The following is a 14,426-nucleotide window of genomic DNA, read 5'->3' on the forward strand; positions in this document are numbered from 1 at the left end:
ACAGGTGTGAGCCACCACACCCAGCCTCAGTCTTTTAAATTTTGGAAATACATCAGAAAAAATTAAAACACTACATGGGCCAAACCAAACGGCTGTGAGCAGGATTCAGCTCAAGTGGGGATGAGTTAGGGTTTCTGGGCTTGGAGGCAGCCTCTTCTCCAGGGTCCTGCTTCCTCCCCAGGGAGGTGCCAGGAAGCACAACCCCAAGACCCACAGCACAGGATCCCACTACTCCCTCTCTCTCTTCTCTCTCCCCCAGCCACAGGAAGTCTCTCTGCAACTGGGAGAGGAGTTCTATTCTCCCCACTGTGGCTCCAAAACCCTTGGTGGTACCTCAAATCCCCTCCAACCCCTTAGTTCTTCTGAGAACTCTCTAAATTCTCCTAAAAGAGAAGAAAAGCCAGAAAGATGTATGAGCTATTTCTTGTTCCCCTTCTGCTATATCCCTCCCCTGAGGCAACAGCTGCCTGTTTTGATGAGAAGGAAAAGGAAGAACAAGAGGAAAGAAAAACAACCGAAAAAGATAAAATAATATATCAAAGCATTATGATGCTTTGTGCACAAAAGCAGATAGGAGGAGGGGAGGAAGGGGGACAGAGCACAGGGAAGTTAGGTCACGGGACCACAAATAGGATTGAGGCCATTCCTCCAAGTCCTAGGGCTCTCTGTGGAGATGGGAAGATGGAGGGAGAACTGGGTTACATGGGAAGGTTGGGAAGTGACATTTGAGCCGAAACCTGAAGGATAAAGGAGCCAGCCATGCAACCAACCAGGGAGAAGGCCCGTTCCTCTGATTCCTTCCCAAGCAGATGCTCTCTGCTGCTCTGAGAGCTCACCTGGGACCCCAGACTCTCTTCCAGGAACAGAAAGTGCAAAGACCCCAAGGCATTTTCAAAGGGAGCAAGGAGGCCCAGCACGAGACAGGAGAGGGACAGCAGGTGAGGCAGGGGGCAGCCAGTCATGGTAGGGGGTTTGGGTTTTGATGTAATGCCATTTGGAGGGTGGTGAGCCTGCAAAGGGCATGAACTGATTATTTCAGTTTTATGAGATCATGCTGGCTGCAGTGTGGAGAGTATACTGTAGGGGGCGCGAGAGCGGCAGCTGGGACCCAGTTAGGAGCTGTGGGAGTTGTCTGGGCGGGAGGTGGCGTTGGTTCAGACCCTGACACTAAAGCAGGACCTGGAGCCTAGTGCTCAGTTGCAAGGCGTATTTGGGAAATGCTGCTGGTTGGACCCGCTGATGGAGGGCATGGAAAAAAAGAAGGATTCAGCGACGAGTCCTTGTTTCTTGCCTTGAATATTGTTGAGTGTCAACTTGTGTCATTCACTCATCTCTTTATTCAGCAAATATTTATTGAATGCCTACTACGTATGAGGCATTGGGCTGGATCCTGGGGAGCTACAGAGATCAGGAATACAGGGTTGATGGCCCCAGAGAGCAACCCTTCAGTGACCTGGGCTTTCTGTGACCCCCGAGCTGCAAATAGGGAGAGTCAAAAGGGACAATGTGTTCCCTCAAATAAAAAATTCTGCATTGATTCAGCAAACATTTACTGAGCATCTACTATGCGGCAAGTACAGTTCAGGGGCAAATGAGACAGACAAGGCCCCTGCCATCATGAAGCTCCTATGGAACAGACAGAAAACAAACATTTAAAATATCTATGTGTTTTGTTAGAAGGGTTCTGTTAGGGAGAAAAAGAAAACAAGAGAGGAGGTGCTAGGGTTTGAATGTATGTGTTCCCCCAAACTTCCTATGTTGACACCTAACCCCCAAGGTAATGGGATTACAAGGTAGGGTCTGGAGGAGGGGATTGCATCAGGAGGGCCCCACCCTCTTGCACGGGATTACAGTAGTGAATGCCCCCATCCATGGTTTCAGCTCCCTGTGGTCAACCACCATCCCAAAATATTAAATGGAAAATTCCAGAAATAAATATTCGTCGGATTTTTATTACACTATAGTGTTATAATTGTTCTATCTTATTATTATTGTTGTTAATCTTTTACTGTGCCTAATTTATAAATTAAACTTCATCACAAGCACGTATGTATAGGAAAAAATGTAGTATATATAGGCTTCAGTGCTATCCGTGGTTTTAGGTATCCACTGGGGGTCTTGGAAAGTATCCCCCTAGGATAAGGCGGGGGCTACCATAATACCCTCATAAAAGAGGCTTCAGACAGCTGCCTGGCTCTCCCACCTCTCTTGCTATGTGAGGACAGAGCATTTGTCCCCTTTTGTCTCCTTCCACCATGTAAGAACATAGTTAAGAAGGCACCGTCTAGAATCAGAGTGAGCCTTCACCAGGCACTGAATCTGCCAGCGCCTTGATCTTGGACTTCCCAGCCTCCAGAACCATGAAAAATAAACTTCTATTCTTTATAAATTGCCCAGCCAGGGGTATTTTATTACAGCAGCGCAAACAGATTGAGACCAGAGGGAAGTGGGTTGGAGAGGGAGGTTCTAAGAGATAGTTCTAAGAAGCGACATTTGAGCATGGATTTGAAAGAGTGAGCCCCATGGAAATGGAGGATGGACGAGGAGAGATGAGCCTGAGGGACCCCAAGGAGGGGGAGCACCTGGCATGTTCCAGAAGCAGCTGGAGGTGGAGCTGCTGGTGCACACCTGGAGAGGCAGCAGAGAGCAGGGATAGAAGGTGGAGGAATAACAGAGGCCACATTGGTAGTGCCTTGTAGACCATGGTGAGCTCTCTGGATTTCATCCTGAGCGACATGGGGACTCATCAGAGGGTCCAGCTCACCAAGGTCCACTACTCTCCACTACTCCACTTCCCTCCATCCCATCTACCAAGCCCCTCGAGTCCCAGGGAGAGCCAGACACAGCCCCTGACTCTCAGGAGCTTCTCCAGCTCACCCAGCTCATCTGGTGTCTCTCTGGGGCTGCAGCTGGCAGCGCATGTGATTTACTCATCCCTCCCCAAGCTAGTGTATTTGGGGGCATCTGTTCCATTTTTACTGCTTTTGGCCGGGGCTTTGGTACTCCTTCACAGATCAAATCACCGCCTCCCTTCCCCACTAATCCCAACAGCTGGTTACCGCTCACCAATTCCCCTGCTCTGATTGTCAGGGGAAGAATTATAAATAAATGTGTATAAGCAAACAGATGCTGTCATTTAAAAAAATCAATCCATCTAGCAAAAATGCCCCACTTAGGACTGAAGTGGCATACTGCAGAGCATGTGTCTTGGTGGCATTTTAATGAAATCAGAAAAAACAATGGCAGAGCTCACTAATAATAGATTCCAAAAGAGAAAATGGACAAAGACAGAGGGAGAGAAGAAGTACAGACACACTGTGTGGCTCCGATGGCCAGGACCTCAGGCCATAGAAGACAGGCAAGTTTCCCTCTCTGTCCCCTACCTGCTTCTCACTTTCTCCCTTGTTCAGCCTCCTCTGCCTCTTCAACCTGTTTATGACATCAAATCAGACTCATTTGTTATCTTTTTTGTGAGTCTCAGAAGCAGGTGGCAAAGTTTTTGCCCACCTTGTGGTTTCTAGAAACCTAAATCCAGAGTGAAGTCCTGCTTGTCTTCCTTGCTGTCCTAGGCACACAGCTCCCAGCCTTGCTTGTGGTCAGCAATGTACTGAGAGACAAATGGAATGGGAACAGAAGTCACCATTGCCTGGTCTGTCGCATAATAACCTCCCACATGAGATCTGCCATTGTCTTACCTCAATCATGGGCTGAAGGAAGAGGACTTGGAGACCTCTGCAGGGGTTAAACCCTCAGATGGAAAAAGTGCAGATCCCTGAATGACTGCATGGAGCAGAGCCTCCTTTCCATCCACATCAGGATGTGATGGGAGGGAGAAATAAATGTAATATGTCAGGCCACTGAAATTTTGGAATAGTCTGTTACTGTAGGGTTTCTACTCTAATACACAATTAGTTCCAAAATTCATTCATTTGTTCTTTATTCACTCTGAGCATCTGATAAAAATAGCAGGCATCACAACAATCTGGAGAAACGAATAGCATGAGCCTATTTTTCAGATGGAGAAACTGAGGTTCAGAAAGGTTAGGTAACCTGCTGAGATTTATGCTGCTGATAACTAATCACAACACCTGCCACTTACTGAGCATTTACTATGTGCCAAATACTGTGCTAAATGCTTCATATACAGTATCTTCTTTACTCCTCATAAAAAGGTATTGTCATCCCCATTTTACAGGTAGGGAAACTGAGGCTTAGAGAGATTAATCCAGTTGCTCAAGAGATGGGGGTAGGGAGGGAGAAAGGGAGGGAAGGCAAGAGAAGGAGGGCAGAAAGGGGGCAGAAAGAAAAGGGGGACACAGGAGAGAAGGAAGGAATAAATAAATGCAGAAGTCAAAACAGAAAGCTAATACTGCCTGTTCTTCCAGTCCCAAGAAGGAGTCTCTAATAACAATCTAATCAAATTGCATCTCAAAAATACCAGCATGTTTCAAATCAGGCCAGCCTTAGAGAACTGGAGAACTACATACACACGCACACGCACGCACGTGCTCCACAAAGGTTAAAACCATTACATCAAAATAAAACATATGGCCACCAAATCTGCATTTATTACATCTAATTGGAAGGGACACAGTCAAGTACATGAATATTTCAGCAGTTTCCAACATGCAAATCACCATGCCAGGACCCAATTACTCGCTAATCGGCACATGCCCGGCTTTTGGTGCGCTGGACTGGAACAACGCTCCATCCTTTCCCCACTGGCTGCAGTGTCTGGGTGGCTTCTAATCCTGAGTCACTTATCATTTGCTTCTGCCTTTAAATAGCACCCTAAGAACAGAAAGACTTGAAAACCCTCCTTCTCACCAGGTTATACCCTGGATTAGTGTTTGGGGAATACTATGAGCAAAGGCAAGCTATTTGGTTCTAAAATCAAATGTAAAATTCAGATCTTTTAATGTAATCTCTGACCTAATCAACGTTAATGTAAGGATTTTGGTGATGTTGTTTAAGCCACAGGACATAGAGTGAACAAATGGGAATTAATAGAGATTGATTTTCTGGCCAATTCCCATAAAGGCCCATGTTCCCATGCAGAGCGCAAGATGAGAATACAAGAGCAGTATTTTCCAAAAACACTGGTCATTTGGCCCTTGGTTGATCATTTGGATTTTTGCCCCCAGGATTCTTACCATGTCTAAGTATCACCGAGCAAATTATGCACCTGATATTTCTCTTTGAACCGACTCCCTTTATGTTTATTTTTGGTAAATTTTGCATTATTATGTAAATATGAATTCAGTATCACTTGCCCTGTTTAGAAGGTATATTAGTGGCCAGGCACGGTGGCTCATGCCTGTAATCCCAGCACTTTGGGAGGCTGAGGCAGGTGGATCACTTCAGGTCAGAAGTTCGAAACCAGCCTGGCCAACATGGCGAAACCCCAACTCTACAAAAAGTACAAAAATTAGCCAGGTGTGGTGGCTCATGCATGTAGTCCCACATACATAGGAGGCTGAGGTAGGAGGATCACTTAAGCCCAGGAGGTGGAGGTTGCAGTCAGCTGAAATCTCACCACTGCACTCCAGCCTGGGCGACAGAGTGAGATCCCGTCAAAAAAAATGTATATATATATTAGGAAAGTTTAGTCAATGCAACAAAGACCACTGACCCCAGCCAGGTGTGGTGGCTCATAAATATAATCCCAACATTTGGGGAGGCCGTGGCGAGAGGGCTGCTTGAGACCAGGAGTTTGAGGGTGCAGTGAGCTGTGGATCACACCACTTCACTCCAGCCTAGGCAAGAGAGCAAGAGCCTGACTCTACAAAACAATTTAAAAATTAGCAGGGCATGGTGGTGCGTGCCTGTAGTCTCACCTAATTGGGAAGCTGAGGCGGGAGGATTGCTTGAGTCCAGGAGTTCAAGGCTGCAGCAAGCTATAATCAAGCCATGCACTCCAGCCTGGACAGCAGAGTGAGACCCCCAACTCTAAAAAATGAAATAAAAAATGATCCCGAGAGTTCAAAGGTTTAACATAGCAAATGTTGTGCATCCAGCATGGGCTGACGGAAGGCTCTGCTTCACTCAGAGACTCGGGCAGAGGGAGATGTCCTGAGACTGGGTAATTTATAAGGAAAAGAGGTTTAATTGGCTCATGGTTCCACAGGATATACAGGAAGCATGACAGCTTCTGGAGAGGCCTCAGGAAACTTTCAATCACGGCAGAAAGTGAAGGGAAAACAGGCATGCCATTTTTTTCTTTTTCTTTTTTTTATTTTGAGACAGAGTCTCACTTTGTCCCAGGCTGGAGTGCAATGGCGCGATCTCGGCTCACTGTAACTGCTGCCTCCTGAGTTCAAGCTATTCTCTCACCTCAGCCTCCTGAGCAACTGGGATTACAGGCGCATGCCACCATGCCTGGCTAATTTTTGTATTTTTTTAGTAGAGACGGGGTTTCACCATGTTGGCCAGGCTGGTCTCGAACTCCTGACATCAAGCGATCCACCTGCCTCAGCCTCCCAAAGTGCTGGGATTACAGGCGTGAGCCACCGCACCCGGCCTGGAAACAAGCAGGTCTTAGGTAGCCAGAGCAGGAGGAAGAGGCAGGGGGAGGTGCCACACCCTTTAAACAACCAGATCTCGTGAGAACTCTATCACGAGAACAGTAGAGAAGGGGGAAATCTGCCCCCATGAGCCAATCATCTTCCACCAGGCCTCACTTCCAGCACTGGGGATTACAACTTGACATGAGATTTGGGCGGGGACACAGACCCAAGCCATCAGGAAGCAATGCCCTCTCAGAACGCCTGGCCTCCTTGGTCACTGAATAGGAGATGACAGAGCTGGAGGGCCACTCGCTGACGTTTAAATCTTCCACCCAGAGTCCACGGGCCAAGAATAGTCGTCACGTGGCCCTGCCTAACTCCCAGGTGACTGGGAGATGTGGGGGTGCACATGCATCCTGGGAAGTGGCAAACGTCTCTGCTGCAGAGTGTAACTGCAAAAGCACATAAAGCCGTATAATTAAATTCCACCTAGGATGCTGTGCTGTAAGACTGCTCTGAGCCAGAACATTAAAAAAGAAATTAGCAAGAGTTATAAACATGGTAAAGACATTTGTAGCACCAAGCTGAGACCTTCTCCTTGACTCCAGCGAAGGGATTAGGAGAGAATTGAAAAAGGAAATTACTTTCACAATATGACTCAATGTTATTTAATGTACGTCCCTGTATCAACTAAAATTACCTGCAGGAAAAACTAAACCACGGAAAGAAAGTCTCTGAGGCAAAACAGAAACCAGACAGGGAGGAAAGATGTGTTATGTAAAGTAAGAATTCTTGGGTGGACAACAACATCACTGGTGTGACAGATGGTATTATCCAAAGATGACAACACCAACCTATCCCATCTCACAAGCTCTTACAATGTGACAATGACAGGCCTCCTTCAAAAGGGAAGGAGGAGTCCGCATGCTCTCCCCTTGATTCTGAGTGGGCCTGAGATTATGGCAGAAGAGAATCCCATAACTTTCAAGGCAATGTTTTAAAAGGTCATATACCCCAAGAGTATACCCCAAGAGTGATGAACACACCTAACGCCTAGATCTTGATTTCTGATACCATTCTCCAATAAAAGAAACCAGGCTTCTTGAAAAAAATGGCTGATTCCAGGACTGGGGCAGGAAATATACATGATGAGCCTGGAGCATATTGTAGCATCAAAAAGTAAGGAAGTACACACATACATGCACACACACACCACAGGTGCCAATGTGAAGAAGCTTCCGATGGCCAAAGCTAGAACAATTCAAACAACAAAATTATAAGTCTTGGCTGGGCGTGGTGGCTCATGCCTGTAATCCCAGCACTTTGGAAGGCCAAGGCAGGGAGATCACTTGAGGTCAGGAGTTCAAGAGCAGCCTGGCCAACAAGGTGAAACCCCATCTCTACCAAAAATATAAAAATTAGCCAGGCACGATGGTGCATGCCTGTAATCCCAGCTACTAGGGGGGCTGAGGCACAAGAATCACTTGAACCCAGGAGGCGGAGGTTGCAGTGAGCTGAGATCACACCACTGCACACCAGCCTGGGCAACAGCGCAAGACTGTCTCAAAAAAAAAAAAAAAAAAAAAAGAAGTAGTCTTGGATTATAACCCAGAGTGTAAAATAAATAACCATGAGTCAATACAGGCATTAATAAATGATTACGTAAATAAATAAATGGGAAAGAGAATGGAGAAATCTTCCATGCTGAATAATTCCAAGTAATTTTTTAGATACCCCACCCTCCACCCCCGAGGAGACTGAAAATAACATCAGTCAGGTGCAGTGGCTCACACCTGTAACCTCAGCGCCTTAGGAGGCTGAGGCAGGAGGAACACTTGAGCCAAGGAGTTGGGAGACCAGCCTGGGCAACATAGTAAGACCCTGTCTCCACTAAAAAAAAATTTTATGGCAGCTAAATAATGAGAACACATGGATACATAGAGGGAAACAACACACACTGGAGCCTATTGGAGGGAGGAAAGGGGGAAGAGGGAGAAGATCAGAGAAAATAACTAGTGAGTACTAAGCTTAATACGTAGGTGATGAAATAATCTGCACAACAAATCCCCATCACACATGTTTACCTATATAACAAACCTGCATATGTACCCCTAAACTTAAAAGTTAAAAAGAATTTAATTAAAAATAAAATAATTTTAAAAAGGCTAACATCAACAGTGGTAAGTCATGTTGATAGTATGTACCCTTTTTTTTTTTTTCTGAGACGGAGTCTCGCTCTGTTGCCCAGGATGGAGTGCAGTGGTATGATCTCGGCTCACTGCAACCTCTGTCTCCTGGCTTCGGGTGATTCCCCTGCCTCAGCCTCCTGAGTAGCTGGGATTACAGGTGTGCATCATCACGTCTGGCTAATTTTTGTATTTTTAGTAGAGATGGGGTTTCACCATGTTGGCCGGGCGAGTCTTGAGCTCCTGGCCTCAAGTGATCTGCCCACCTCGGCCTCCCAAAGTGCTGGGATTACAGGCATGAGCCACGGCACCCAGCCAGATAGTATGTATCCTTGATGTGATGTGATGAGAAGGGTACTTCACCCCAAAACGCATAACCCCAGCCTAACCATTAGAACATCAGAAAAACCCAGCCAAGGGACACGCTACAAAATACCTGCCTAGTACTCAAGACCGTCAAGGTATGAAAACCAAGGAAAGTCCGAGAAACTCTCACTGCCAAGAGAAGTCTAAGCAGACATGGCCACCAAGGTAATGTGGTGTTCTGGATGGGATCCCAGAAGACAGAAAGGACATGAGATAACAACTCAGGAAATTTGAATAAAGTATGAGCTTTAGTTATTTTAAAAAAGTATCAATATTGGTTCATTAATGGTGGGAGATGCACTATACCATCTAAGATAGTAATCATAGGGAAAACTGGATGCAGGATATATGGGAAATTTCTGTACTAGCTTTCTGATTTTTCTGTCAATCTAAATGTATTCTGAAATTAATTTTTTAATTTAAAAAAGTCATACAGTCTGAAGCCATCCTGTTGAACAGACCACGCAGAGAGAACACAGTGGAAACAGAGATGCCCCGCTGGCTGTGATGGCTCACACCTGTAATCCCAACACTTTGGGAGGCTGGGGTGGGAGGATTGCCTGAGCCCAGGAGTTCGAGACCAGCCTGGGCAACACAGCAAGACCTTGTCTTTACAAAAAAAAAAAAAAAAAAATTAATTAGCTGGGCATGGTGGTTCATGCCTATAATCCCAGCTACTTGGGAGACTGAGGCAGGAGGATCGCTTGAGTCCAGGAGTTTGAGACCAGCCTGGGCAACATGGAGAGACACCGTTTCTACAAAATAGAAAAAAAATTAGCTGGGTGTGGTGGCGTGGCCCTGTGGTCCCAGTTACTCAGGAGGCTAAGGTGAGAGGATCGCTTGAGCCCAGGAGGTCAAGGCTGCAGTGAGCCTTGTTCACGCCAGTGCACTCCAGCCTGGGCAACAGAGTGAGACCCTGTTTTCAAAAAGAAAGGAATGGAAAGGGAAGGGGAGGGGAGGGGAGGGGAGGGGAAGGGAAGGGGGAGGGGAGGGGAGGGAAGGGAAGGGGAAGGGGAAGGGAAGGGGGAGGGGAGGGGAAGGGGAAGGGAGGGAAGGGAAGGGAAGGGGAAGGGAGGGGGGAGGGGAGGGGAAGGGGAAGGGAGGGGGGAGGGGAGGGGAGGGGAGGGGAGGGGAGGGGAGGGAAACAAATGCACAAGGACCCCCAGCTGTTCCAGCCCCCAGATATTTGAGTCTTCCCAGCCCAGGTGCCAGACATGCATGTGATGGGGGCCTTTCAGATAACTTCAGCCCCTGGACTTCTAGCTCCCCAGTTGACACCAAGTGGAACACAGACAAAGCTGTCTCCACCAATCCCTGTTCACATTATAGATTATTGCTCAAAATAAATGTTGTTTTAAGCCACCAAATTTTGTGGTTGTTACTCAGCGTTCGATACACGGGACAACTGGTCTGCAAACCGACTTCGGTGGTTGACGTGTCTTCTGCACCGACTTCTGCTGCGTGCTGGGCACTGGCGACACAAGATTCATAGGACTTGGTCCCTGCCCTTGAATAGAAGAAATCGAGTGCCATGAGAGTGACGGCAAACAATGACAATACTGGATTACAGGGATCAATACAGCACTTCAGAGACGGAGAAATGAGTGGATGGCTCTAGGGGATCCTGGGGATACTGATGCCAGTGGCGCCCCATTTGGAGCAGCCGCTGTGAAGATGCTGGCTGCAGTGGGGGAGAAGCAGCCAGGGCTGTGCACTCCACGGAGCTGGTGGGAGCCAGGAACAGGCAGGGCTCCTGCCTGCCCTGTTGTGAGTTGGTGGAGTGGGAGCCCCGTGCTCTTCCGGTACAGCTGCAGCTGCCCAGCCATGGCTCCAGACCAGGGCATCCCTAAGCTCTCAGGGGTCGGGGAAGCCCCCGCCACGACAGGCTCAGAAGTTCCTGCTCCAACTGTCTGGCCTCTCCCTGCTCCCAGCACTCACTTCGATTTCAGAGCAAAGCTGTGGCCAAGCCTGGGGACTGTCTCAACCCAGCCAGGTGTTGCACACGCAGAGCAGTGCTGACATACCAGCCTCCTGCCATCTCAGCCCCCTCCAGACTTTGGTCACTGACAGACATGGGAGGGAGACCAAGGGGGAGCTGAGGGCAGCTTGGCACAGGCCTGCAGGAGCCCCTTAGCATAAACAGCATGGGCACCGTGGATGACATGTATTAAACAGATGGCAGCAGGAGGCAGACAGGCTCCCAGGCAGAAAGGGGTGGGTCTCCAGTGAAGCCCCACCTTCAAGCCAGGGACAGGCTGGCCTGAAACCTGGGGGCTGGGCTGTCAGTTCCAGGTGGAGTCTGCAGCCCAGAGTGAGAACTTATGGGATTTTTCTGGGCCCATCCATGGGAGGAACACACTTCCTCCCTTCTGAAGCCCGTTAAAAACCCCAGACTCACAGAGATGTCAGGACAACCTGCCTGCGGATAGGCGCTACCCACTTCGGGTCTCCTGAGAGCTGTACTACCGCTCAATAAAGCACCTCTTCACCTTGCTCACCCTCCAGTTGTCCTCGTACCTCATTCTTCCTGGACGCAGGACAAGAACTCAGGACCCAGCAAATGGCAGGACTGAAAGAGCTGTAACACAAACAGGGTTGAAACATGCCCCCATGCTTGCCATATTGCGGGAGACGAGAAGGAGAGAAGAGCTGCAGCCCTTCGGGGAGCCCAGACCTAGGGGCTCCCTCAGCCAGAGCTGCGACACCCTCTTTGGGGCTCTACGGCATCTCCAACCTCCCGGGCACCACTGCGTTCCCCTCGTCTAGATGCGGGTGCCCACAGTGGAAGCCACTTGCAGTGCATCAGACACAGCTGTAGGCTTGCACAGAGCCAGCATCTGTGCCAGCGCCTGGAGCTGCCCACCCTGCCACAGCAGCCGGTGTGCCTAGCTGTGCACAGTGGCCGGACCCCATGCCCGCTCACTCACACACCCCTGGCTGCTCCATGCCTGGCTCACCCTTGGCAGGTGTGGGGTCTAGTCCAGTAGCATAAGCCAAGTGCAGCCTGCCAGGCTGAGTCAGCAGAACAAGCCCACCCAGCGGACCCGAGCAAAACTCAGGCAAAGGTGCTACCAGCCACAGAGGCTTCTGGCTAGAAATCTTACAATAATATGAGGAGAGAGGAGTGAGAATAAGCACTTATTGAGCACCTCCTATGTTACACTGTTCTTTTTTTTTTTTCCAGACAGGTTGTCACTTTGTCACCCAAGCCGGAGTGCGGTGGCAGCATCATAGCTCACTGCAGTCTCACACTCCTGGGCTCAAGCGATCACTCCCACCTCAGCCTCCTGAGTGGCTGGAACTACAGGTGCAAACCACTGTGCCTGGCCAATTTTTAAAATTTTTGTAGAGATGTTGTCCAGGCTGGTCTCAAATTCCTGAGCTCAGGCAATCCTCCTGCCTTGGCCTCCCAAAGAGCTGGAGCTATAGGCACAACCCACTATGCCCGGCCTACCCTGTTCTAAATATGTTACAACATTTATGTGAATTAATCCTTCCAATTAACCCTATGATGTCATTATTATAAATATTTCAGAGATGAGGAAACTGAGGCACAGAGAAGTAAAGAGATTGCTCAGGGCCTACCAAGTGGCAGAGATGGGATTTGAAAGGTGTGCTCTAAACAGAACACATATTTCCCATCTATAAAATGAGTGTATCAGACAAGATGAACTCCTTGGCCCTTCCTGCCATCAAGGCTGGTGTTCCGGACATGTGTGGGTTTTGCCTGACTCGCATCTGTTCTCCTGCTCCTAGTAACAACACCTCAATTCTGGGGAGCGGTACTGCTCAACTTCCACTCTCAGTTAAGGATGGACACGTACTTGGCCTTGGCCAGTCACAGCATCACAACCATCATGCACAGTGATTGGCTCAGGCATCTGCATGTGACATGCCAAGCATTGGCAGTCTTCTCAGGGACTTTTGCTAGAACTCTCGGGAAAGAGGCACTCTGTTTCCTCTGGGGTTGCTAAGCAAACATGGGGCTGTCAGGGGCCACCATAAGAAAAGAGTCTACCTGGGAATAAGTTTGGCTCAGAAGAAAGGAGAGGCCAGGAGATGATGCAAGAGTGGCCAAGATGTGACAACATCCTCAGCACCTAGATTCTGCTGTGCTTGAAACCAGACCAGTCCTGAGATTTTCTGTCATATGAGCCAATAAATGTCTACTTTCTTGCTTAGAATAACTTGAGTTGGATTTCTGTAATTTAAAACCCAATGATGTCTAACACAATTCAGTGATGATGACATGCACTAGGGTTTGTTTTTGTATGTATTTTCCCTAGTAATGGTAATCTCCCAGAAGGCCTAAAGAATACGTTTTAATCTTTGTAGCTTCACTCCACCCCTAGCAGTGTCTAACAGTGCCTAGCACATAGGAGGGCTTGCGAAAATATTTGTGGAATTGCACTGATAGGCATCATTGATCACTTTAACCCCAGCTTCTCTGGTTCCAACGCTAGACATAAGTCCTCTGAAGACCTGAGGGCACTTAGCATTGATCTGATTCCTACAGAACATGAGGGTCTAAGTAATCAACAGTCTAAGAAATCTACAGTTTTTTCAACCAGCCAGGCCTAGTCATAGGGAATGGACATGACATGATGGCAATGCAGTGGTTCTTAAGAGCACCCAGGCTGGAGTGCAGTGGCGCAATCTTGGCTCACACAACCTCCGTCTCCTGAGCTCAAGTGATTCTTGTGCCTCAGCCTCCCGAGTAGCTGGGATTGCAGGTGTGTGCCACCACGCCCAGCTAATTTTTGTATTTTTAGTAGAGACGGGGTCTCTCCATGTTTGCCAGTCTGGTCTCGAACTCCCAACCTCAGGTGATCCACCCACCTTGGTCTCCCAAAGTGTGCACACAGGCTTTTAAATCAGACGTATTGGCCGGATGTGATGGCTCACACCTGTAATTCCAATAGTTCAGGAGGCCAAGGCAGGAGGATCACTTGAGCCCAGGAATTCAAGACAAGTCTGGGCAGTATAGTGAGACCCTCGTCTCTACTAACAGGCATGGTGGTATGTGCATGTGGTCCCGGCTACTCTGGAGGCTATGGCAGGAGGATTACTTGAGCCCGGGAGTTCAAGGCTGCAATGAGCCTTGATCATGCCACTGCATTCCAGCCCCAAGTGAAAAAGTGAGACCCTGTCTCAAAAAAAAAAAAAAGAAAGAAAGAAAAGGGAGGGGGCCGGGTGCAGTGGCTCACGTCTATAATTCCAGCACTCTGGGAGGCCAAGGTGGGTGGATCACTTGAGGCCAGGAGTTCAAGACCAGCCTGGCCAACATGGTGAAACCCCATCTCTACTAAAAATACAAAAATTAGCAGGGCGTGGTGGCAGGCACCTGTAATCCCTGACACAGGAGGCT

At 48.4% G+C, this 14,426-nt stretch overlaps 2 protein-coding genes across 3 annotated transcripts in view; both read left to right on the forward strand.

Annotated features, from left to right (window-relative positions):
- Nucleotides 1-14,196, forward strand: part of LOC101125551 (mpv17-like protein) — a 133,801-nt gene extending 119,605 nt beyond the window's left edge. The window contains exon 5 of the mRNA XM_055365557.2: nucleotides 10,445-14,196. The gene's annotated coding sequence lies outside the window, so the exon portion shown is untranslated. The remainder of the gene's footprint in view (nucleotides 1-10,444) is intronic.
- Nucleotides 1-14,426, forward strand: part of LOC129523519 (bifunctional peptidase and arginyl-hydroxylase JMJD5) — a 133,070-nt gene that overhangs the window by 88,038 nt on the left and 30,606 nt on the right. The window lies entirely within an intron of this gene.

The sequence above is a fragment of the Gorilla gorilla genome, chromosome 18 (genome assembly GCF_029281585.2).
Source record: "Gorilla gorilla gorilla isolate KB3781 chromosome 18, NHGRI_mGorGor1-v2.1_pri, whole genome shotgun sequence".
In the NCBI taxonomy this organism is placed as follows: Eukaryota; Metazoa; Chordata; class Mammalia; order Primates; family Hominidae; genus Gorilla; species Gorilla gorilla.